The sequence below is a fragment of the Helianthus annuus genome, chromosome 14 (genome assembly GCF_002127325.2).
Source record: "Helianthus annuus cultivar XRQ/B chromosome 14, HanXRQr2.0-SUNRISE, whole genome shotgun sequence".
Taxonomy (NCBI): domain Eukaryota; kingdom Viridiplantae; phylum Streptophyta; class Magnoliopsida; order Asterales; family Asteraceae; genus Helianthus; species Helianthus annuus.
The window spans coordinates 96,427,641-96,453,680 of NC_035446.2; the positions used below are offsets into that span (position 1 = coordinate 96,427,641).

General features: G+C 35.2%; 1 pseudogene; it reads left to right on the forward strand.

Annotated features, from left to right (window-relative positions):
• The first annotated feature begins 10,779 nt into the window (after positions 1–10,779).
• LOC110875271 lies at positions 10,780–21,032 on the forward strand (annotated as a pseudogene).
• Positions 21,033–26,040: the final 5,008 nt, after the last annotated feature.

The following is a 26,040-nucleotide window of genomic DNA, read 5'->3' on the forward strand; positions in this document are numbered from 1 at the left end:
TTCTCATCTTTTAATCAATTTTACTTGTTATTCATAGAGTATAACCCAAATTTACCTCTATATATGTTTATATATATATATATATATATATACTATTTCATTTTAGTTTTCGGATATCAGATAAGATAATCTGATTATCCGAAATTTTTAGAAATTCATATCCGTTTGGATATCCAAAATTTTGGATACGGATTTTCAGATATTTCGGATTTTGTTTCGGATTTAGATTTTTTTGAACATCCCTAGACTTATGTAAAAAGAAGAAAGTTAACTCAAATCAACCACTGAGCTCATTCGTTTTCACCCGCAGGACCCGTCTGACTTAGATAACATGATCAAGATCTCAATCGCCAACAACACGCAAACACATACAAGTGTCGGCTGTGGTTCAGAAACTTGATCATTTCGGTTCAAGTTCTAGAAAATATGTTCTAATAATTTCACAAAAGAAAACATGCTCCGTTGTGGCTAGTTCGGGGTGGTTTACAAGGGCCAGACAATGGCACAAAAAATAGCAGTCAAAGGAATAAAATCTGGTGTGATTAGCAACAAAGCGTTAGACGAATCCAAATCAGAAATTTCAGTTATATCAAAGGTTAGAGACTGACATTTGCTGTCTCTTTTAGGTTATTAACCGTAGGACCTATAAGAATTCTTGTTTATGAATATATGCAACAAGGTGCATTAAATCGGAATCTATTTCATGGGAAAAACTTTAAACTCGAACCGTTTTCTTAAAAAAGGAGGTTGAATATTGCTTTTGATGTGGCTAGATGGATCAAGTATCTTCATACATTGGCTCATCAAATCTTTATACACCGAGATCTTGAATCGTCTAATATTTCACTCGGTGATGATTTTCGAGCCAAAGTTTTGGACTTTGGTAAGGTCAAACTCACTCCGGATGGTGAGAAGTCTGTTATTACTCGGCTAGCTGGGATGTTTGGACACCTTGCCCTTGAAAATGCTAGTAACTATCCATTTCATGTTTATATATCATGGACGTGACAATATGGGCGAGTTAGAAGCTTTGGCATTAGTCCAAAATTCGACATTCTTTTTTTGTTTTTTTTGTTTTTTTGTTTTTTTTTTTTTTTTGCTAATTCTCATCTTTTAATCAATTTTACTTGTTATTCATAGAGTATAACCCAAATTTACCTCTATATATGTTTATATATATATATATACTATTTCATTTTAGTTTTCGGATATCAGATAATCTGATTATCCGAAATTTTTAGAAATTCATATCCGTTTGGATATCCAAAATTTTGGATACGGATTTTCAGATATTTCGGATTTTGTTTCGGATTTAGATTTTTTTGAACATCCCTAGACTTATGTAAAAAGAAGAAAGTTAACTCAAGTCAACCACCGAGCTCATTCGTTTTCACCCGCAGGACCCGTCTGACTTAGATAACATGATCAAGATCTCAATCGCCAACAACACGCAAACACATACAAGTGTCGGCTGTGGTTCAGAAACTTGATCATTTCGGTTCAAGTTCTAGAAAATATGTTCTAATAATTTCACAAAAGAAAACATGCTCCGTTGTGGCTAGTTCGCGGTCGTTTACAAGGGCCAGACAATGGCATAAAAAATAGCAGTCAAAGGAATGGAATCTGGTGTGATTAGCAACAAAGCGTTAGACGAATCCAAATCAGAAATTTCAGTTATATCAAAGGTTAGAGACTGACATTTGCTGTCTCTTTTAGGTTATTAACCGTAGGACCTATAAGAATTCTTGTTTATGAATATATGCCACAAGGTGCATTAAATCGGAATCTATTTCATGGGAAAAACTTTAAACTCGAACCGTTTTCTTAAAAAAGGAGGTTGAATATTGCTTTTGATGTGGCTAGATGGATCAAGTATCTTCATACTTTGGCTCATCAAATCTTTATACACCGAGATCTTGAATCGTCTAATATTTCACTCGGTGATGATTTTCGAGCCAAAGTTTTGGACTTTGGTAAGGTCAAACTCACTCCGGATGGTGAGAAGTCTGTTATTACTCGGCTAGCTGGGATGTTTGGACACCTTGCCCTTGAAAATGCTAGTAACTATCCATTTCATGTTTATATATCATGGACGTGACAATATGGGCGAGTTAGAAGCTTTGGCATTAGTCTAAAATTCGACATTCTTTTTTTGTTTTTTTTTTTTTGCTAATTCTCTTCTTTTAATCAATTTTACTTGTTATTCATAGAGTATAACCCAAATTTACCTCTATATATGTGTGTGTGTGTATATATATATATATATACTATTTCATTTTAGTTTTCGGATATCAGATAATCTGATTATCCGAAATTTTTAGAAATTCATATCCGTTTGGATATCCAAAATTTTGGATACGGATTTTCAGATATTTCTGATTTTGTTTCGGATTTAGATTTTTTTGAACATCCCTAGACTTATGTAAAAAGAAGAAAGTTAACTCAAGTCAACCACCGAGCTCACTCGTTATTCACCCGCAGGTCCCGTCTGACATGGATAACACGGTCAAGATCTCAATCGCCAACAACACACATACAAGTGTCGGTTGCGGTTCAGAAACTTGATCATTTCGGTTCAAGTTCAAAAAAACATGTTCTAAAAATTTCGCAAAAGAAAACAAGCTCCGTTGTGGCTAGTTTGGGTTCGTTTACAAGGGCCTGTTAGACAATGGCACAAAAAATAGCAGTCAAAGGAATAGAATCTGGTGTGATTAGCAACAAAGCGTTAGACGAATCCAAATCAGAAATTTCAGTTATATCAAAGGTTAGAGACTGACATTTGCTGTCTCTTTTAGGTTATTAACCGTAGGACCTATAAGAATTCTTGTTTATGAATATATGCAACAAGGTGCATTAAATCGGAATCTATTTAATGGGAAAAACTTTAAACTCGAACAGCTATCTTGAAAAAGTAGGTTAAATATTGCTTTGGATGTGGCTAGATGGATCAAGTATCTTCATACTTGGCTCATCAAAGCTTTATTGTAACACCCCGCCCCGACTAGGGCTGACGTGTCACTATAACAGTAATCAGAATCAAACGTTATTCCATTAAATAACTTAAAACGATACAATAGTTTACAATAATTACACAAAAAAAACACATTATTAATTTTATAAAAATCCTGTGAGGTTGCAAATAAAAAGTACACATAAGTTGTTTAGAGTCCATACCTTAATTGCGAAAGCGAAACCGTAGATAACTCGTGCACGTGAAATAAACGTTGCAAAGCCTACAATTATATTCGCAAACTTTAATTCTAGTGTTCGTGTCATTGATACGTTTTATGTAAAAGTATTTTTTAACACCCCTACCTGTAAGGAATTTGAAGCTTTCAAAGGTTGGTTGAAAATAAATAACAAAACTTTTTCCTTATTTATTTGAATGAAATACATCGATTCCTCTTAGTTTTAATCAAAACAAGTTTCATAACTTATTTTATGCAAAATAAAATATACTCAATTTCTTTACTTCATTTATGATCAAATATGTGATGTCTTTAGAAATAATAAGTTTTACTAATCAAAGATATAATTAGACTGATGTTGATTTCACATAAACTCAAATTTGCAATGTGTATGTATCTAGGTTCATGGTTTCATTATGGAAATTAAAACACATTTTATGTTACATAAGGTCACAGGTTCAGACCAAGATAAATAAATAAATAAATAAGTGTACATTGGCATCATGCATGAACCCATGACTTTTGCTTTGCAACTAAGAGCCTAACCGAGGGTTGGCTCGCTTGTTTGGTTTTGAAACAGAAACATAGTGCATTGATTAGTTCGTCACTTCCCCAATCTAAACTCTAACAATCAGTCCCCATTTAAAAGTCTTGCAAAAAAATTTGTTTCCGGTGATCACAGAATAAAATTATAATAATTGAAGCCATAGCGCTTTTCATTCGACCATAACAAAAACAGGTAGGATGACACAAGAGTTACCTCGATTGGTGCTTGATTCGACGCGGGCGGACTTGGCCGGAAACCGAGTTCAGCGACGGTGGCGACACAACAATGGGGAGGCGACTGAGTGAGGAGAGGAATCGGTGAGTGTGGCGCGTAAAAAAACGATTGCAACATCTACATATATACGGTTCAAAACGCGTACATCCATTTTGTAAATTCCTATGATTACGGGTGATGATTTGAACTCGGTTAGGAAAGATTTTGACAGCTAAAACACGTGTAATATGATCTCAAATTTCTTGGTTCGAGATTTAGGTTAGTATGGCAAGTTTCTTCATTGATTTGGAGTAGATTTAGGGAGACCAAAATCAAGCGGGAATGGTCGGTTTCTTGTCTGACAAAACGTGACCAGGAGGAAGCAAAAAAGATGGTTCTTTAAGAAATTTAAACATTTGCCCCTTGCACTTCCATAAATTTTTAAAATATTCCCATACACTTTTATTCCCAAAACCCAACAACTCTTTTCTTATTTATTTTATTTATTAGTTTAAATAACATTTCTATAATAACTTTATTTCAGAAAAATGTTAATTAAATTGTATAACGAATTTTTCTCTTATACTTTAAATGTGATAGTTGTTTATTATTATTATTAGTATTATTATTATTATTATTATTATTATTATTATTATTATTATTATTATTATTATTATTTTTTAATGGAAGAAAAATAATAATAAATAAATAAAGTAGCATTTAATAACATACATTCTAGGATTTTGAAAACCGGGTTATTACAATTATTACCCCCTTAAAAATAATTTCGTCCTCGAAATTCATGATAGCATGTATCAATCATTAATCTAAAACGATGGTCAAGAGAAATTCATTATTGAAATCAAACAACGTTTCAAAGGAGTTCAAAATAAGAAAGGACAAAGTCTTTAAAATCAAATGACAATAATTTAAACAAGGGAAGCCTTTTTCTTATGGTTCTTGACCAATCACATCGTACCCATGGTGTTTCTTTGCAAGTTCCGTTGGTTTATTGTCAGCGGTTAACGCAAACACTCTCCCGCCGATAGTGCGCGGCACTGTGTTTGCCCCAGTAGCAGGTGTATCAGTATTCTTCCCAGTGTATTTTGGTGGATGTGGGCAGTTCCTGGATAAATGTCCGGGTTGTTTACATCTAAAACAACCTCCTGTGAGTTTGAGGCATACGCCGTCGTGGGGTCTCCCGCTTATAAGGGGCGAGATTGCTGCTGGTTTTGCATAGGAGTAGTTTTACTGCTTTGAGAACCCCCATGTTGGTTCCCATTGTTCTGATTGGAATTTGACTTTTGATGTCCAGTCGTTGGGGTTTGAGAAGAGGATTGTCCAGAGATTAGGGTGGGATTATTCATGAGGTTCCCACATATTGCAGTTTCATTGACTTATTCGCAATTTCAAGGTTTTGTACTGCATTTGCTACTTCAGTGACATCTTTAAATTCTTGATTCACAATTAACCATTTAACCCTTTCACATAGAGCCATTTCAATTTCTGGGCTTGTGCAGCTGGGTCCCAGCCTCAGATCCAGCGAAACTAGCAAGCCTTGTGAACCGTTCCATGAATTCTGACATTGGTTCATCTTCTCTCTGCTTAATCGATGCAAACTCCCGAATGTATTCCTCCCTGAATGCAACCGGAAAATACTGTTGGTAGAACAATGTCTTGAAACCCTCCCATGTGAGTGTAGCAGCAAATGTATCACCACCTCTTGAGCGTTTAACAGTTCGCCACCACGTTTGGGAGTTGTCTTCCAGCTTGTAAGCAGCCAATCTCGCCTTGAACTCATCACTCACTCCTAAGGCTTCAAAAATTTTCTCCATGTGATCAATCCAATTTTGTGCTTCTATCGGTGTAGCACTAGAGCTAAAGGATCGGGGATGTTGCTTTAGAAATCTCGAGAGCCATTTGTAAATGTCAACAATGGGCGGTGAAATGGTTCTTTCTCTTTCTTGGCTTTGGGTGGCGAACGAGGTGGGGTTGGCGAACATGGTGGGGTTGGCGAACGGGGAGGCGTTGGCGATCGAGGAGGAGTCGGAGGTGCCTTGTCGTTCATTTCTTCACGTACTTGTTGCATAACAGACTGCATGAGGTTTGGGAGTAATTCGGCACACATGTTTTGAGTAATAGTTTGCATCATATTAGGGAGCATTCCTTCGACAACACGTTGGACTGCACTGTTAAGGTTGCGACGCTTAGACGATGTGCTCGAATTACGTCGGCTAGTTTTTCTAATTGGGGGCATCTACAAGAATAGTGTACAAAGGTGATATAAGAGGAAAATATTCTAGCTCGATGTATACCCATTACCTCACAGGTTTTATCTATTTATTTATTTTTGAAAAAAAAAATATTTTTCGACAGGAAAGAGCCTGAGCTCTGATACCATAATTGTAACACCCCGCCTCGACTAGGGCTGACGTGTCACTATAACAGTAATCAGAATCAAACGTTATTCCATTAAATAACTTAAAACGTTACAATAGTTTACAATAATTACACAAAAAAAAAACACATTATTAATTTTATAAAAGTCCTGTGAGTCTTTCATCCCCTGAGCTTTCTTCCCCAGTCTTCTCAGATAAACCTGTAACCTAACGTACATAAAACACATATGTACGCCTGAGTAAAACTTACTCAGTGGGATAACAATTATAAAGCGTATAAATCCTTAACTATATCTATATAACAACCAATATACATAACACATTGAGTTAGCCACATTCGGTAGTTCGGTGCGTAGTTAGTTCACATTCGGTGCGTCACATAATCACATTCGGTAATTCGGTGCGTCATATTCTATAACTCGGTGCGTCATATACGGTAATTCGGGGCGTCAAATTCATATTTTCTATAAACAATATAACTATATCCATATACATATAGCAAATCACATAATCTTAAAGACCACAAAAGCATATAAAAACGACTTTAAATTTCTGACAACGAGGTTGCAAAAATCGAAATCCGTACACATAAGTTGTTTAGAGTCCATACCTTAATTGCGAAAGCGAAACCGTAGATAACTCGTGCACGTGAAATAAACGTTGCAAAGCCTACATTTATATTCGCAAACTTTAATTCTAGTGTTCGTGTCATTCATATGTTTTATGTAAAAGTATTTTTTAACACCCCTACCTGTAAGGAATTTGAAGCTTTCAAAGGTTGGTTAAAAAATAAATAACAAAACTTTTTCCTTATTTATTTGAATGAAATACATCGATACCTCTTAGTTTTAATCTAAACAAGTTTCATAACTTATTTTATGCAAAATAAAATATACTCAATTTCTTTACTTCATTTATGATCAAATATGTGATGTCTTTAGAAATAATAAGTTTTACTAATCAAAGATATAATTAGACTGATGTTGATTTCACATAAACTCAAATTTGCAATGTGTATGTATCTAGGTTCATGGTTTCATTATGGAAATTAAAACACATTTTATGTTACATATGGTCACAGGATCAGACCAAAATAAATAAATAAATAAGTGTACATTGGCATCATGCATGAACCCATGACTTTTGCTTTGCAACTAAGAGCCTAACCAGAGGGTTGGCTCGCTTGTTTGGTTTTGAAACAGAAACATAGTACATTGATTAGTTCGTCACTTCCCCAATCTAAACTCTAACAATCAGTCCCCACTTAAAAGTCTTGCAAAAAAAATTGTTTCCGGTGATCACAGAATAAAATTATAATAATTGAAGCCATAGCGCTTTTCATCCGACCATAACAAAAACAGGTAGGATGACACAAGAGTTACCTCGATTGGTGCTTGATTCGACGCGGGCGGACTTGGCCGGAAACCGAGTTCAGCGACGGTGGCGACACAACAATGGGGAGGCGACTGAGTGAGGAGAGGAATCGGTGAGTGTGGCGCGTAAAAAAAAACGATTGCAACATCTACATATACACGGTTCAAAACGCGTACATCCATTTTGTAAATTCCTATGATTACGGGTGATGATTTGAACTCGGTTAGGAAAGATTTTGATAGCTAAAATACGTGTAATATGATCTCAAATTTCTTGATTCGAGATTTAGGTTAGTATGGCAAGTTTCTTCGTTGATTTGGAGTAGATTTAGGGAGACCGAAATCAAGCGGGAATGGTGGGTTTCTTGTCTGACAAAACGTGACCAGGAGGAAGCAAAAAGATGGTTCTTTAAGAAATTTAAACATTTGCCCCTTGCACTTCCATAAATTTTTAAAATATTCCCATACACTTTTATTCCAAAAACCCAACAATTCTTTTCTTATTTATTTTATTTATTAGTTTAAATAACATTTCTATAATAACTTTATTTCAGAAAAATGTTAATTAAATTGTATAACGAATTTTTCTCTTATACTTTAAATGTGACAGTTTATTATTATTATTTTTTTTTTGAATGGCAGAAAAATAATAATAAATAAATAAAGTAGCATTTAATAACATACATTTTAGGATTTCGAAAACCGGGTTATTACATTTATACACCGAGATCTTGAATCGGTTTAATATTTTACTCGGTGATAGTTTTCGAGCCAAAGTTTTGGACTATGGTAAGGTCAAACTCGCTCTAGATGGTGAGAAGTCGGTTATTACTCGGCTATCTGGGATGTTTGGATATCTTGCCCCTAAAAATGCTAGTAACTATCCATTTCATGTTTATATATCATGGACGTGACAATATGGACGGGTTAGAAGATTTGACATTTGCCCAAAATTCTTTGCCATGTTTTCTTTTTTTGCTAATTCTCATCATTTAATCAATTTTACTTGTTATTTATAGAGTATAACTCAAATTTATCTCTATATATGTATATATATACTATTTCATTTTAGTTTTCGGATATTGGATATCGAATAATCTAATCTGATTATCCGAAATTTTTAGAAATTCATATCCGTTCGGATATCCAAAATTTCAGATATTTCGGATACGGATTTTCGGATATTTCTGATTTGGTTTTAGATTTTAATTTTTTTGAACATCCCAAGACTTATGTAAAAAGAAGAAAGTTAACATAAGTCAACCACCGAGCTCACTCTTTATTCACCCGCAGGACCCGTCTGACTTGGATAACACGGTCAAGATCTCAATCCCCAACAACACACAAACACATACAAGTGTCGGCTGTGGTTCAGAAACTTGATCATTTTGGTTCAAGTTTAAAGAAAACATGTTCTAAAAATATCGCAAAAGAAAACAAGCTCCGTTGTGGCTAGTTCGGGGACGTTTACAAGGGCCAGTTAGACAATGGCACAAAAAATAGCAAGTCAAAAGAATGGAATCTGGTGTGATTAGCAACAAAACGTTAGACGAATCCGAATCAGAAATTTCAGTTATATCAAAGGTTAGAGACTGACGTTTGGTGTCGTTCTTAGGATATTCAATCGAAGGACCTACAAGAATTCTAGTTTAAGAATATATGCCACAAGGTGCAATAAGTCGGAATCTATTTCATGGGAAAAACTTTAAACTCAAAACGCTTTCTTGAAATAGGAGGTTGAATATTGCTTTGGATGTGGCTAGTTTGGGTTCGTTTACAAGGGCCAGTTAGACAATGGCACAAAAAATAGCAGTCAAAAGAATGGAAGTCAAAAGAATGGAATCTGGTGTGATTAGTAACAAAGCGTTAGACAAATCCGAATCAGAAATTTCAGTTATATCAAAGGTAAGAGACTGACGTTTGGTGTCGCTTTTAGGATATTCAGCCGAAGGACCTACAAGAATTCTTTTTTATGCCATAAGGTGCATTAAGTCGGAATCCATTTAATGGGAAAAACTTTAAACTCGAACCGCTATCTTGAAATTTGGAGGTTGAATATTGCTTTGGATATGGCTAGATGGATCAAGTATCTTCATACTTTGGCTCATTAAAGCTTTATACACCGAGATCTTGAATCGTCTAATATTTTACTCAATGATGATTTTCGAGCCAAAGTTTTGGACTTTGGAATGGTCAAACTCGCTCCGGATGGTGAGAAGTCGGTTATTACTCGGCTATCTGGGATGTTTGGATATCTTGCCCCTAAAAATAGTAGTAACTATCCATTTTATGTTTATACATCATGGACGTAACAATATGCGAGGATTAGAAGATTTGACATTTGCCCAAAATTCTTTGCCATGTTTTCTGTTTTTGCTAATTCTCGTCATTTAATCAATTTTACTTGTTATTTATAGAGTATAACCCAAATTTATCTCTATATATGTATATATATACTATTTCATTTTAGTTTTCGGATATTATTTTAGAAATTCATATCCGTTCGGATATCCAAAATTTCGGATATTTCGGATACGGATTTTCGGATATTTCTGATTTGGTTTTAGATTTTGATTTTTTTGAACATCTCAAGACTTATGTAAAAAGAAGAAAGTTAACATAAGTCAACAACCGAGCTCACTCTTTATTCACCCGCAGGACCCGTCTGACTTGCATAACATGGTCAAGATCTCAATCCCCAACAACACACAAACACATACAAGTGTCGGCTCTGGTTCAGAAACTTGATCATTTTGGTTCAAGTTCTAAGAAAACATGTTCTAAAAACTTTCCCAAATGAAAACAAGCTCCGTTGTGGGTAGTTCGGGGACGTTTACAAGGGCCAGTTAGACAATGGCACAAAAAAATAGCAGTCAAAAGAACGGAATCTGGTGTGATTAGCAACAAAACGTTAGACGAATCCGAATCAGAAATTTCAGTTATATCAAAGGTTAGAGACTGACGTTTGGTGTCGCTCTTAGGATATTCAATCGAAGGACCTACAAGAATTCTTGTTTATGAATATATGCCACAAGGTGCATTAAGTCGGAATCTATTTCATGGGAAAAACTATAAACTCGAAACGCTTTCTTGAAAAAAGGAGGTTGAATATTGCTTTGGATGTGGCTAGATGGATCAAGTATCTTCATACTTTGGCTTATCAAAGCTTTATACATCGAGATCTTGAATCGTCTATCATTTTACTCGGTGATGATTTTCGAGCCAAAGTTTTGGACTTTGGTAAGGTCAAACTCGCTCCGGATGGTGAGAAGTCGGTTATCACTCGGCTAGCTGGGATGTTTGGCTACCTTGTCCCTGAAAATGTTAGTAACTATCCATTTCATGTTTATATATCATGGACATGACAATATGGGCGGGTTAGAAGCTTTGACATTTGCCCAAAATTCTTTGACATGTTTTTTTTTTTTTTGCTAGTTCTCATCATTTAATCAATTTTACTTGTTATTCATGGAGTATAACCCAAATTTACCTCTTTATATGTGTATATATATATATATACTATTTCATTTTAGTTTCCGGATATCGGATAATCTGATTACCCGAAATTTTTAGAAATTCATATCCGTTCGGATATCAAAAATTTCGGATATTTCGGATATGGATTTCGGATATTTGTGATTTGGTTTCAGATTTGGATTTTTTTGAACATCCCTAGACTTATGTAAAAAGAAGAAAGTTAACTCAAGTCAACTACCAAAGACACTCGTTATTCATCCGCAGGACCCATCTGACTTGGATAACATGGTCAAGATCTCAATCGCCAACAGCACACAAACACATACAAGTGTCGGTTGTGGTTCAGAAACTTGATCATTTCGGTTCAAGTTCAAAAAAACATGTTCTAAAAATTCGCAAAAGAAAACAAGCTCCGTTGTGGCTAGTTTGGGTTCGTTTACAAGGGCCAGTTAGCAATGGCACAAAAAATAGCAGTCAAAAGAATGGAATCTGGTATGATTAGTATCAAAGCGTTAGACGAATCCGAATCAGATATTTCAGTTATATCAAAGGTTAGAGACTGACGTTTGGTGTCGCTTTTAGGATATTTAACCGAAGGACCTACAAGAATTCTTGTTTATGAATATATGCCACTAGGTGCATTAAGTCGGAATCTGTTTATTGGGAAAAACTTTAAGCTCGAACCGCTTTCTTGAAAAAGGAGGTTGAATATTGCTTTGGATGTGGCTAGATGGATCAAATATCTTCATACTTTGGCTCATCAAAGCTTTATACACCGAGATCTTGAATCGTCTAATATTTTATTCGGTGACGATTTTCGAGCCAAAGTTTTGGACTTTGGTAAGGTCAAACTCGCTCCGGATGGTGAGAAGTCGGTTATTACTCGGCTAGCTAGGATGTTTGGCTACCTTGCCCTTGAAAATGCGTATTGTTCAATCATTTGAAGCATATGTCTATCCATGATTCTTAGGTTTTCCTTCTTAATTGGGTTAACATCTTCAAATCTTCTATTTTAAAACTATGTTTGTAGTTGTTTTCCTTCTTTAATGGAGACATCAACACCTGTTAATGAAAAAATGGGTTGTGGTTGTGTTATTTTTTCTATGAAAGATTATTTGTTTTCATGATTTTATTTTAAACGATGATAACACCCACATACTTAATATTATAGGGTATGGAATTGCTAAACCTATAAATCTAAACAGCATGTTACCGATTGCCCGTTTTGCCGTGTTTTTAACCCAAACACTAAACCTGTACATCAGGAGTTGAATACTCTAATTTCCTTCATTTTTTTCGTAGAGTATTTTATTCTATGTCTTGTAATTTAATTGATAGAGTGTTATTTTTTCTGTAAATGTAACAGATCTCCCATTAGTATAGGTTGTTTGATGTTAATTTTCCATTGACTAACATCCATTCCAACCATAACGAATCGTCAATTGAACATGATGTCAAGTATTCTGTCGATGGTAATCTGGCACCGTTGTTACTGATTCAGATTTGATGAATATGTTCAAGATTAACGGTTTTGTGAGCATCATGACGTGTTATTTGTTGCGCGTTTGCATTCTAGGATCAGGTTTCATTTTGCACGGTCATTTGCACGAATTCTTGTGATTGATCTCAGATTTCCGATAAATCTCAGTTGGTTAGAGCCTCGTGCATGATAACGTGATAAGAAACTAAATGGAAAAATGTATTCAATCTGGAAGTTCCATTGTGTTTATACATACATAGGGATAACTGCCAACATAGGAATAACTGCCAAGCAATTGTAATATGTTAACTGCCAAAGCAGTTACAAGGGTTTGTATATCTGAATTTATAACAATTTCATTCAAATATCTTCCTTATTTTTATGTAAGTGTAATGTAATGAAATAGCCACTATAACAAATTTAATTATTTTCTTAACCTTAAATCATCAAACCTCTAAACAGATGTAAGCAAGGTTTTGTAAGTATATTCGGTCTAGGTAGTTGAGATTGACCTGCCTAGAAACCTGAAACGCCAATGCAAAAAAGGGTCAGTTTTGGTTCTAAAATTGGTAAGAATTCGATCCCAATCCCACTTTGGTTCATGCGAGGTTGGAACCGATGCTCGCCCCTACATTAAGTTACCTATTAAAGTTTAGTCAGAAACATAAAACATTGATGTTAAAATCTAGATTAATAGGTTTTACTATTTTGTTTAACAACAATATCATCATGCATAGATGCTTATTGGTAAAAGGATATATACAAGTAAAAAAATAATAATAACTAGTGTTTAACCCGCGCTTCGCGGCGGTGTCCCATGGACTTTGTAAACCCAAGGCATACATTTAATAAGCCATTAACTTGTAACATGCTATTTATATCCGCATTTAACATGCTATCATTTCGCTAAAAAAATACATATAACCTGCACATGCTATCCTTCCACCACCTTGTCATAAGCTTGATAAAAAAAACACTGAACATGCTATTTATATCTACCATATTTGTTGTAAGACAGAATCAGTTAAAAAGAAACTTCAAGGCCATGTTATTATTTAGTCTCTGTATGCGAAGGTTGCATATAAAAGTTTGTTATGCCCTTTTTCCAAAATTTGCTGCAGGTTTTGTGATGGTTTCTTGAGAAGCGAAAAAAAAATCACCAGTTGAGGTAGGCAGAATAATTATCCGGTGAACATTTGGTAACTTGGTACTATGTTGTAAGTCACCTACGTCAATAGAGATATTTCCTAAGTAAATTAAGACCGTAAATGATAAAATAAGGGTTGTTAAAAGTTACCTCTCCAGCACATATAAATTGGTAGCGGTACATCAAAATTGTCAAATGAGCAAGGTACCCTTCGTCGCTTTGGTAAAAAAGCCTGGATTAAGTCTCCCTGATTTGGGAGTGTATGAGAGTTATACAACATATAATATAGCAAGATGTAAATAATGTTTAGGGAGCAGACATACGCATATGTCGATTAGTAGAAAAAAGTGTCTCCTTAGAGTTAATATGGTTTCTGTAACAACTCTCATCAAAATTATTATTTACGATTATATTTTGTTAAGTAGGAAGCCCTAATTGAGACCCCCAAGTAATCCTGCATAAACCCTAAAAATTTCAGAACAATCAGAATCAGGATCAGTGCCCCTAAAACTCAGGGGGGGTATTCCCTATTGACGATTATCCTAATAATTTGCTGTCAAAATCGAAATTTAACATTCCGTCGACTCAGCTAGGCTACAAACACACGGGGCTACCCTATAATAGGGTGGAACCCCTCGCGTCACGCGACGCATCTACGTAGGCCCCTCGCGTCACGCGAGGGTGCCAAATTTTCAGTATAAATAGAGGGGTGTGGGACATGCATTTTGGCGTTGGAACGACGTTAAAATTCAATTCATACACTGAGTTATTGTCTGTATACTACAAAACACACACAAATCACGAAACACTGTCGCGATAACAGGGTAATAACTCGATCGCTACTACGATTCAATGTCCGATCGATTGAAACTATCCAACGGATGTTTAAGTACTACTCAAATTGGGTTTATACTTTGTCATTCGTCGTTAATTCGATGGATGTTTAAGTATTGCACTTTGTCATTCGTTGTGAGGGTTTAATCTCGTGAGTTATGGTAAATGCTGTATTAGTTACTAACCTAGTTCGTGTGCATTGTTATTTAAATTAGGTTATCAGGCTAATCAGTAGGCTAAACTCTGCCCGCATAAATCTGCAATGTGAGTCATTCTCTTTTTATCCACTGTTTTACAATACCTCAAAACTATTTTCAAAGGTTATAATTACAGGGAGTAAGTCGTGGTTATCTTAATCACTGGCTAGTGGGGTATTGTGCACATTACTAATTTCTCATGGGTTAGGCTAATAAATCCTCACCGTGATAAACGTCACTACTTGGGGAGGGACCCAATAGTGATATAACCATCGTCAGCAAGTGACAAAGTGCTAGATAAAAATAAGATAGAAGCCATTGTAATCGCTCTTATGCTGTAATTTATAACTAGGTGTCATTTTATCAAAATGAATGATTCACTCAATATTTCCCCGCTGACAAAATATTTTTAAAACATGTTTCAGGCGACCTGCTGTAAATCAAGGAAAACGTGCTACGGAGCACTAATCAGCTTGAAGAGGTGGCTCAGTTAAAATGAATAAACATGTTTTAAATAAATCAGGGAATTTCCTAGTAAAATTTCCTCTATTGTAAATTACGGGTTTATCCCGAATTATGAAATAAAATAATCGGGAAATTCAAGTTTTAAAAGATCCTGTTTTAAAATCTTCCGTTGTCGCATTAATTAAATACCACGGGTTCCTGTCCCGCGGCTCCTGACCGGGTCAAACCGGGGCTGGGGCCGTGACAGTTTCCATCTTTGAAGAACTCTGACATGAAAGGCTACTGGTGCAGTTTTGGGTTCTATGTGAGAGATGCTAGAGTTGTTCGTCATTGGTCCCCTGCATTGTATATTCAATTAAAGCATAATAATCAGACCAGATTAGTGCTAGAGCCTAGAGGTTGCTCATGTAAAGGGTCGGTTGGTTGTAGTTTGCGCGGGTTTAGAAGAAGAATTTGAGTGAATTGTTCCACGCTTGAGCCACCTGAGTCTGGTATGCCAAAGGCTAGCTTAAATTAAGCTGAGTTTGTAGAAACAAATATCTGCCAAAAACTCTGATCTGTTTGAGAAACCAATCCATACATATACAGTAAGAGAGTAAATCCAAATTAAGTCATCTTTAGTATCGTGACCCTGTCTTTTGCCTCCTACCTTCTATGTTCGCACATCGTGGCCACTTTTCACAATCGTTGAAGTCAACGATGATTGACCGGCCTGCAAATGTCCAATCAACCTTTTTAAGTTTGGTCCATGCAGATAAGTGAAAATGCAAGACCAATATGTATATACTTGTATATGTATATACTTGTAAATCCAACATCAGGGGTATTTGAGCCTATTAATTTTTTCTTAAACATAAACATGTTACACTAACCAATAAACTAAAGCACACATTTAATCATGACTAAAAAAACTATAGGGAATTCATACCAAAAGCCCAATTGCTATTAAATTATAACATACTTACCCAAATTAAAAGCTTCCTTTGAAGAAATGAAACACCACAAAATTTATCACCATTCAAAAATAATCAACAGATGCAATTAATACCCAAAAAGATGACTTTCAGAACTGTTAGCCAACTAATGATAATCGCTTTTATGAGACCCAGGCCCCAAGAATCATAAAGCCACTTTCAAATCTCAATGCCATGGAGCTCGGAAATATGTAGGAAGCGGGGTGCGTTCTTCCTGAGATGACGCGTGTCGACCACCTGTCACTGGCTCTAACATTCTTGATACCCTACGCAAACGACTGCTATGTGATGATTCACCAATTTCATAGGTACTAAACACTCTTGGACGCTTACCAGAGGCTCCTCTTGGAATCATTTTGGTTTATACATTAAACAACGTTAGTAAAGATGAAATACATAGATAAATATAAATAAAGCTTAAAAACCTAAAATAAGCAAAGATAGATCGTGCATAAAATCAACAATAAAAAACGATAACATTACCATTTTCAACAGGTAATCCTTAAAAGGCTAACCACAACTTAAGACCTGCAATGTAGAAGAAAGCACATCTTTTAGATATCGAATATTCATAAAATACAACGAAGAGAGAAAATTTTTTTTGGGCGTTTTGCTTTCAGATTCTTCTGTGATAGATCCTGTGGGTTTTCAATTCAATGGCTCAATAAGTCACAAACGCCATTCAAAAAAAAAAAAAAAAAAACCTCACAAACAATAAAATATTACTTTGTAATGTTTTAAGGTTTTTTTTCTTTAACTAAAGCGTACAACATTATACATGTGTTTCATTTATACAATTCAATTGGATTGTGAAAGCTTCAGACTTGTATGTTATGTTTGGCTAAGCTTTTCCAACCTAAGTGCACAAATCATATTTGACACCACTTTCGTTTTCTGGTTTGTTTTTACTTGATATCTCTAAACTCGAGCTTTCGCCTTTAGAACCACCAACCATGGGATAATCAAGCTCCACCAAGTCAAGGTGTAGCCTTCTCAAAGATGGCAGTATAACAGCTGGCATATATCAATTTTCATCAGGAAAAAAATAGAACTTTTTTTTGACACTTCTTAGGCAAAAAAATATCAACTTATTTGCATAAAAACAAAGGGATTTTTTTTATTCAAGTAAATTTTTTACTTTTTTTATTGAGTGTTCTTTTCATTGTTATAAAAAACCCCCAAAAATCAACTGACAATACCCACATTCTAATCCTCTGTCTCTGTTTACTGGGATTCAAACAAACAAACTAACCTAATTATGAATGTTACCATGATGCAACCAATCAAGCAACTCTTTACTCGATGGTTGTAATTTTGGAGACTCATTTAAGCAAACACAAGCAATGGTTACAGAAGAACCCTATGATGTATACTAATGCTCTAATAAAGGGAAGCTTACCTGATGTCGGAGACCGGCGGCGAAGGTGAGGGCGAACGGTGGTGCGTAGTGGTCCCGGTGTGGTTGGAGAAGACGGTTGAGGGCGCGTGGTGGTCGGAACCAGCAACGAGGAAGTGGTGATGGAGGTGGAGGTTGGTTGGAGGCAGATGTGTGCGACGGTAAGCCTGGCGTTGGGGTTCAGGACGATGACGGAGGGCGGTGGTGGGAAGGTGTCGATGTGGTGAAGAAGAAGTGAAGAATGTGATTTGGGTATTAGGGTTTAGAAGATGCTAAAGCTGACGCCGTTACCGTTTAGTCACTGTTTCTCGGTTATGTTATGTTTTAATTTAATACATATATATGAATTTAATGAATATTATATCTACGATTATGATAGATATTCCTTCTTCACTTTATTTAGACAATTGTTATTTCATATGCGTCAAATCAAGGCTTAATTAGCAAGCAAAAATATAGTTTCATAAGATCACGTATTCATGGAAACTTACGTCCGTATGTCAATACATGACGTTATCTACGTGGACATTTTTTGGTTGCATTGGGATGGTGGGAGTGAAATTATATACTATAACTTTGTAACACTTGTTGGCTTTATAGATTGTACTTTGTGCTTCATAAGTGTGTTGTGCATTAGAGTGTTGTATGCTAATGGTACAAGTTCTACAACAACTCATAGGTATGTATTATGTCACATGTTAAAGCACATGATACATCCTCTTGATGCCGCTTTTCTTGGTTGCTTGACACGTGTTCTCCACATGTCGCTGACTTCTTCTTCTGTTACCAAGTTGATTGACGTTTTTTTAAGTTTTGTATTGTCATAGGTTTTACATGGTTAATATTTGATGTCATTTAACCTTCACCACGACAACACGGGGGGCTTCCATCTAGCAATTTTTTACGTTTTGTCTTAATTTGTAAGTTGCCGACCACAACGCGGCGGGGTTCCATCTAGTTGCTTTTAAGTATAAAGATTACTTACCACAAAGACATTCTTAATCAATATCCTATCACAACGGCAGGGCCGTCTTTGAAAATCTTTGAAAATTTCTGGCCCTGTGCGAAGATAAAATACGGGCCCCTAAAATATAAATTTTTAAAAAGAATATACAAAAAAAGTCTTAAATATATGAAAATGAATTAAAAATCTGTGGAATCACCCGCATGTTGCGGCAGTCTGTTTTTTTACGTGGAAACGTAGATAAAAAGCACATCACACGCGCATTGGACAACGTAACGTAGAAAGAAAACATGTTGTAAGGGTAAATTCAGAAAATACGGAATAGTTACGTCGTAACTTTAAAAAACGTTATTTACGATCATGTAAAACCATCGTAATCTATTAAAATTGTATTTAGAAAATACACAAAGTTGAAAGAAAAAAAAAACAAAATAAGACTTTTTTCATAAAAAAAGGAACACATAAAACTAATTGTAGATTGAATAATATTTTAAGAAATTAACATAAATAATCATTTTTAAACTAGATGTGAGAAGTAACTATGATTCCCATTTTGATTTAGTGTAACACAAAATTAGTTAATTAATATCATTTGTATTTAATGCATAGGTAACAAAGACAAGGAAACAAAATCAACTAAAAATGAAGCTATCAGGAATAAGAACCCAAGACCTACTTGCAAATAAAATGACTTGGAAACCACCAGACCATGCGCCTCATCATGACATTTCCATATCAGTACTTTTATATTCTAAGTTCTAAAGCGTAACTTCACTAAAAAAAATTCGGCCCCCAGAGGGTTTGGGCCCTGAGCCGTCGCCCACCCCGCACCCCCTCCGGGCCGCCCCTGCGCAATAGGCAGGTTGGCATTAACTGGTTAACAAACAAACACGAACCCGTTCATTTTCTTAATGAACGAACAAAAACATAAAATATCGTTCAGTAAGTGTTGATGAACAACTTGTGAACACATGTATTTCTTTAACAAATGAACATGAACAAGGTGTTGTTTATATTCGTTCGATTCTTTTATTACCCTACCCATCTATAATTTCAAAGTTGGCTCATTTTATGCTAATTTTTTTGATTTTATCAAATTGACTAATAGAGCATAACCAAAATATAACTATTATATGATTTAAAAAATGACTCATAATAAAACTTTGCAGAAATAGATACGTAAATTCAAGATTTTGTTTCCATCTGATATGAATATATCTAGATTTTGTTTTCATCTGTTATCATTGTTTCCATATGTTATCATTGTTTCTATCTCATTTCAATATATCTAGATTTTGTTTTCATCTGTTATCACTAATTCTATATTTTGTTTCCATTTGTTATCACTAGTTCTAGATTTTGTTTCAATATGTGAAAAGGTAAAGTGATAACAAAGGCCGATGTATTCAGCTACGGTGTCGTTCTTATGGAGCTACTAACCGGTTTAATGGCATTAAACAAAGACAGACCAGAAAAAAGCCGGTACCTAGCGGCATGGTTTTGGATAGGGGTGTTCAAAATTGGATTATCCGGTTTTCGGATATCCGAAAATTTAGGATAATGAAGATTAATATCCGAACCCGTACCCGAAATTTCAGCTATCCCAAAGTTCGGATATGGATTCGGTAAATATCTAAATTTATTAAAAAAAAACTCAAAAACATCGTTTCGTGAATAGATTAAAACTTAACCTACATTTGATTATCTAAATTTCCAACAATGGAAATAGAAAACCATTCATAAATCCATATTTACTTTTACTATTTTTTAATATATTTAAACTAAACATAGTACATATATAATATATATTTACTCTTTCTTTTTAGTTTTATGATATATGATAATCCGATTTTCTAAAAGTTTTAGAAATTCATATCTAAATCTGAATCCGAAAATTCGGATTGTCTGGTTTTCGGATATCCAAAATTACGGATACGAATTTTTTTCATTCGGTTTCGGTTCGATTTTTTTGAACACCCCTAGTTTTGGAACATTAGAATCGACAAAGAGAAACTAATGGCTGGTGTGGTGTGGACGCCTCTCTTAACTTGAACAAAGAAACATTTGAAACCATCTCCGTCATAGCTGAGCTGACAGGCCACTGTACAGCCTGAGAGCCAGGTCAGAGGCCCGATATAGGGCACACAGTCAACGTGCTTGCCCCACTTCTAGAGAAATGGAAATCCATGGAGAATGAAGCTGAGGAATATTGTGGTATTGATTATAGTGTGTCGTTGACTCAAATGGTCAAAGGGTGGCAAAAGCAGAAGGGAAAGATTATAGTAGCTATGCAGATCTTAATGATAGTAAGAGTAGTATTCCTGCAAGAGTTACTGGATTTCCTGATTCCCTCACTCACTTCTGTTGATGGTCGATGAATCGTGTTTCGGGTTTGTACACGAACACGTTCATTTTCTAAACGAATGAACACAAACATAAAATATTGTTTGGTAAGTGTTTTTGAACACTTCTTTAACACATATTCATTCGGTTCATTTGTAGCCCTACCCATCTATAATTTTAAATTTGGCTCTTTTTATGCTAAATTTCTTGATACTATTAAATTGACTGATAGAGCATAACCAAAATATAACCATTATATAAATTAAAATATGACTCATATTAATAAAACAATGCAGAAATAGGTCCGTAAATTCAAGATTTTGTTTCCATCTGATATCTATAATTCTATATTTTATTTTCATCTGTTATCACTAATTGAATTTTTCCTATATTTAAACAAAACATAGTACTTATATAATATATATTTACTATTTCTTTTTAGTTTTCGGATATCCGTAATTTTTAGAAATTTATATCTGAATCCAAAAATTCGGATTACTATGTTTTCGGATATCCAAAATTTAGGATACGAATTTTTGAATATTTCATATTCGGTTTTGGTTTCGTATCCGGATTTTTTTGAACACCTCTAGTTTTTGGAGCATTAGAACCAACAAAGAGAAACTAATGGCTGCTGTAGACACCTCTCTTAACACGAACAAAGAAACATTCGAAATCATTTCCGTCATAGCTGAGCCGGCAGGCCATTGTACAACCCAAAAGCCAAGCCAGCGGCCCAATATGGGGCACGCAGTCAACTTGCATGCCCCACGTGTAGAGAAATGGAAACCCATGGAGAATGAAGATGAGGAATATTGTAGTATTCATTTTAGTCTACGGTTGACTCAAATGGTCAAAGGGTGGCAAGAAGCAGAAGGGAAAGATTACAATAGCTATGTGGATCTTGATTAAAGTAAGAGTAGTATTCCTGCAGACCAATTGGATTTGCTGATTCCCTCACTTATGCTAATGGTTTATGGGGCTCTACATGAACACGTTCATTTCCTTAATGAACAATGACAAACATAATGTCTTGTTCGATAAGTGTTCATGAACAGTTCATGAACACATATATTTCTTTAGCAAATGAATATGAACAAGGTCTTGTTTGTATTTGTTCAGTTCGTTTGTATCCATACCCATCTATAATTTTAAATTTGGCTCATTTTATGCTAGTTTTCTTGATTTTATCAAACTAACCGATAGGGCATAACCGAAATATAACCAATATATAATTCAAAAAATGAGTCTCATATTAATAAACTTTGTAGAAATAGGTTCGTAAAATCAAGATTTTGTTTCCATCAGATATCAGTAATTCTAGAGTCTGTTTTCATCTGTTATCACTAATTCTGGATTTTGTTTCCATTTTTTATCGCTAATTCTTGATTTTGTTTCCATCTATTATCAATGATAGGTAAAGTGACAACAAAGGCCGATGTATTCAGCTACGGTGTCGTTTTATGGAGCTACTAACAGAGTAACAGGTTTAATGTTGTTAGACGAGGACAGACCAAAAGAAAGTCATACCTAGCAGCATGGTTTTTGATAGAGTGTTCAAGATGGTATGAACGGGTTTTTGGATATTCGAAAACTAGATTTCCGAAAATTTCCGATAGTGAAGATTAATATCCGAACCTGTATCCGAAATTTTGGATACGGATTTGGATATTTAAACGGATATTCCAATTTATAGAAAAAAATAAAATAAAAATCGTTTTGTGCATAAATTAAAACTCAACCTATATTTGATTATCTAAGTTTCCAACATTGAAAACAAAAAAAAACATTCATAAATCCACATTCGAATCAGGTTATTTACCGTTTTTACTCTTTTTTCCTGTATTAAACTAAACATTATAGTTATAATATATTTGTATACATATATATACTAGATTTTGTTTTTGTCTGTTATCAATTATTTAAGATTTTGTGTCCATCTGTTATCAGAGGTAAATTTACATCAAAGGCCGATGTATTCAGCTACGGTATTTTTCTTAAGGAAATATTAACCGGATTAATGGCGTTAGACGAGGACAGACCAGAAGAAAGCCAGTGCCTAGCAACATGGTTTTGGATAAAGGTGTTCAAGATCGGATATCCGAGAATTTCGGATAGTGAAGATTAATATCCGAAACGGTATCTGAAATTTCAGATATTCAAAATTTCAGATATTCAAAAATCGGATATACAAAATTTCAGATACGGATTCGGATATTTAAACAGATATCCGAAATTATAATAAAAATAAAAAAAAAATTCATTTGGTTCATAAATTTAATCTCAACTATATATGTGTATATATATATATTTACTATTAGTTTTTAGTTTTTGGGATCCGATTATCCAAAATTATCAGAAATTCGTATCCGAATCCAAAATTATCGGATTATGTGGTTTTCGGATATCCGATTTTTCAGATATCCACAATATCTGATACGGATTTTCGGATAATTCTGATTTTGTTTTGGATCTGGATTTTTTTAGCACAACTAGGTTTGGAGCACTATGACTGACAAAGAGAAACTAATGCCTATTGTGGATGCCTCTCTTAACGCGGACGAAGAAACATTGGAAACCATCTTCTTCATAGCTGAGCTGGCAGTCCATTGTACAGCCCGAAAGCCAAGTCAGTGGCTCGATTTGGGGCACGCAGTCAACGTGCTGGCTCCACTTGTGGAGAAATGGAAACCCATAGAGAATGAAGTTGAGGAATATTGTGGTATTCATTGTAGTCTGTCGTTGACTCAAATGGTCAAAGTGTGGCCAGAAGCAGAAGGGAAAGATTATGGTAGCTATGTGGATCTTGATCATAGTAAGAGTAGTATTCCTGCAAGACCAATTGGATTTGCTAATTCCTTCACTTCTGCTAATGGTCTATAAATCGTGTTTCGGGGTTCTGCACGAACACGTTCATTTCTTTAGCGAACTGACAGAAACATAAAGTCTTGTTCGGTTAGTGTTCGTGAACTGTTCGTGAACACATATATTTCTCTAACAAATGAACATGAAGAAGGTCTTTTTTTTGTACTTGGACAGTTCGTTTGTAGCCCTACCCATCTATAATTTCAAATTTGTCTCATTTTATGTTGATTTTCTTGATTTGATCAAATTGACTGATAAACTATAACCAAAATATAACCAATATAAAATTTAAAAAAGTCACTCTCATATCAATAAAACTTTGCAGAAATATGTTTGTAAATTCAAGATTTTTTTTCATCTGATATTAGTAATTCAAAATTTTGTTTTCATCTGTTATCACTAAATCTAGATTTTGTTTCCATTTGTTATCAGTTATTTAAGATTTTGTTTCCGTCTGTTATCAGTGACAGGTAAAGTGACAACAAAGGCGGATGTATTCAGCTACGTTGTCGTTCTTATGGAGCTACTAACAGGTTTAATGACATTAATCGAGGACAGACCAGAAGAAAGCCAATACTTAGTAGCATAGTTTTGGATAGGGCTGTTCAAGATGGGATGAACTAGTTTTCGGATATACGAAACCGTTTATCCGAAAATTCCGGATAGTGAAAATTAATATCCGAACCCGTATCCGAAATTTCAGATATCCGATACGGGTTCGGATATTTAAAAGGATATCCAAATTTATAAAAATAACAAAATATGGTTTCATGCATAGATTAAAACTCAACCTATATTTGATATATAAATTTCCAACATTGAAAACAAAAAAAAAACAATCATAAACCCACATTCGAAACAAATTATTTACTATTTTTTCCTATATTTAAACAAAACATAGTACTTATATGATATATATTTACTATTTCTTTTTAGTTTTTGGATATCCGATTATCCGATCGATTTACGAAATTTTTAGAAATTCATATCCGAATTCGAAAATTCGGATTACTAGGTTTTCGGATATCCTAAATTTTGCATACGAATTTTCGGATATTTCAGATTCGGTTTCGCATCCGGATTTTTTTGAACACCCCTAGTTTTGGAGCATTAGAACCGACAAAGAGAAACTAATGGCTACCGTGGACACCTCTCTTAACACGAAAAAAGAAACATTCGAAACCATCTCCGTCATAGCTGAGCTGGCATGCCATTGTACAGCCCAAAAGCCAAGCCGCCGGCTCAATATGGGGCACGCAGTCAACGTGCATGCCCCACTAGTATAGAAATGGAAACCCATGGAGAATGAAGTTGAGGAATATTGCGGTATTCATTATAGTCTACGGTTGACTCAAATGGTTAAAGAGTGGCAAGAAACAGAAGGGAAAGATTACAATAGCTATGTGGATCTTGATTAAAGTAAGAGTAGTATTCCTGCAGGTCCAATTGGATTTGCTGATTCCCTCACTTCTGCTGATGGTTGATGAATCGTCTTTTGGGGTTCTACACGAACATGTTCATTTCCTTAACGAACAATGACAAACATAATGTCTTGTTCGGTAAGTGTTCATGAACAGTTCGTGAATACATATATTTCTTTAGCAAATTGATGTGTGTAAAATGCAACATATAAATCACATCAATTAAGGCATAAAACTAACCCTTTTTAAGTACTAATGTTAGAAAAAGAGTGTTTTTGTCTTTCTTTTGTATTTTCAGGATGAAATGAGCTCAAATTCACAAAAGAAGCAAAAAGACAACTAATTCTAGCATAAATACAAGAAAAGGAATAAAAGTAGACTGCCCGGACCCTCAACGGCATCCTCCAAGGCAAAGAAGAGAAAGCAGAAGACTGAACACGCCCCGTGTCCAGCGGACACGGGGCCGTGCCCAAGAAGCAGCAGAAAAGACAAACCTATAGAAGCTTCCATTGCCCACCACGGGGCCCTGTCGAGCGGGCACGGGGGCGTGGTGAAAGTACAGCAGGCGCATTAATTGTAATTGCGAATTACAATTAAAGAGGAAAGAGAGTGTCAGACGGGCACGGGGGCGTGTCCAGCGAACACGGGGCCGTGCCCAGCCTTCTGTTCAGCCTATAAATAGGAGTGCTTGGTTTCATTCCAACTCATCCCTTGGCACACCACCTCTCTCACACCTCATCCACCACCCACCACCACC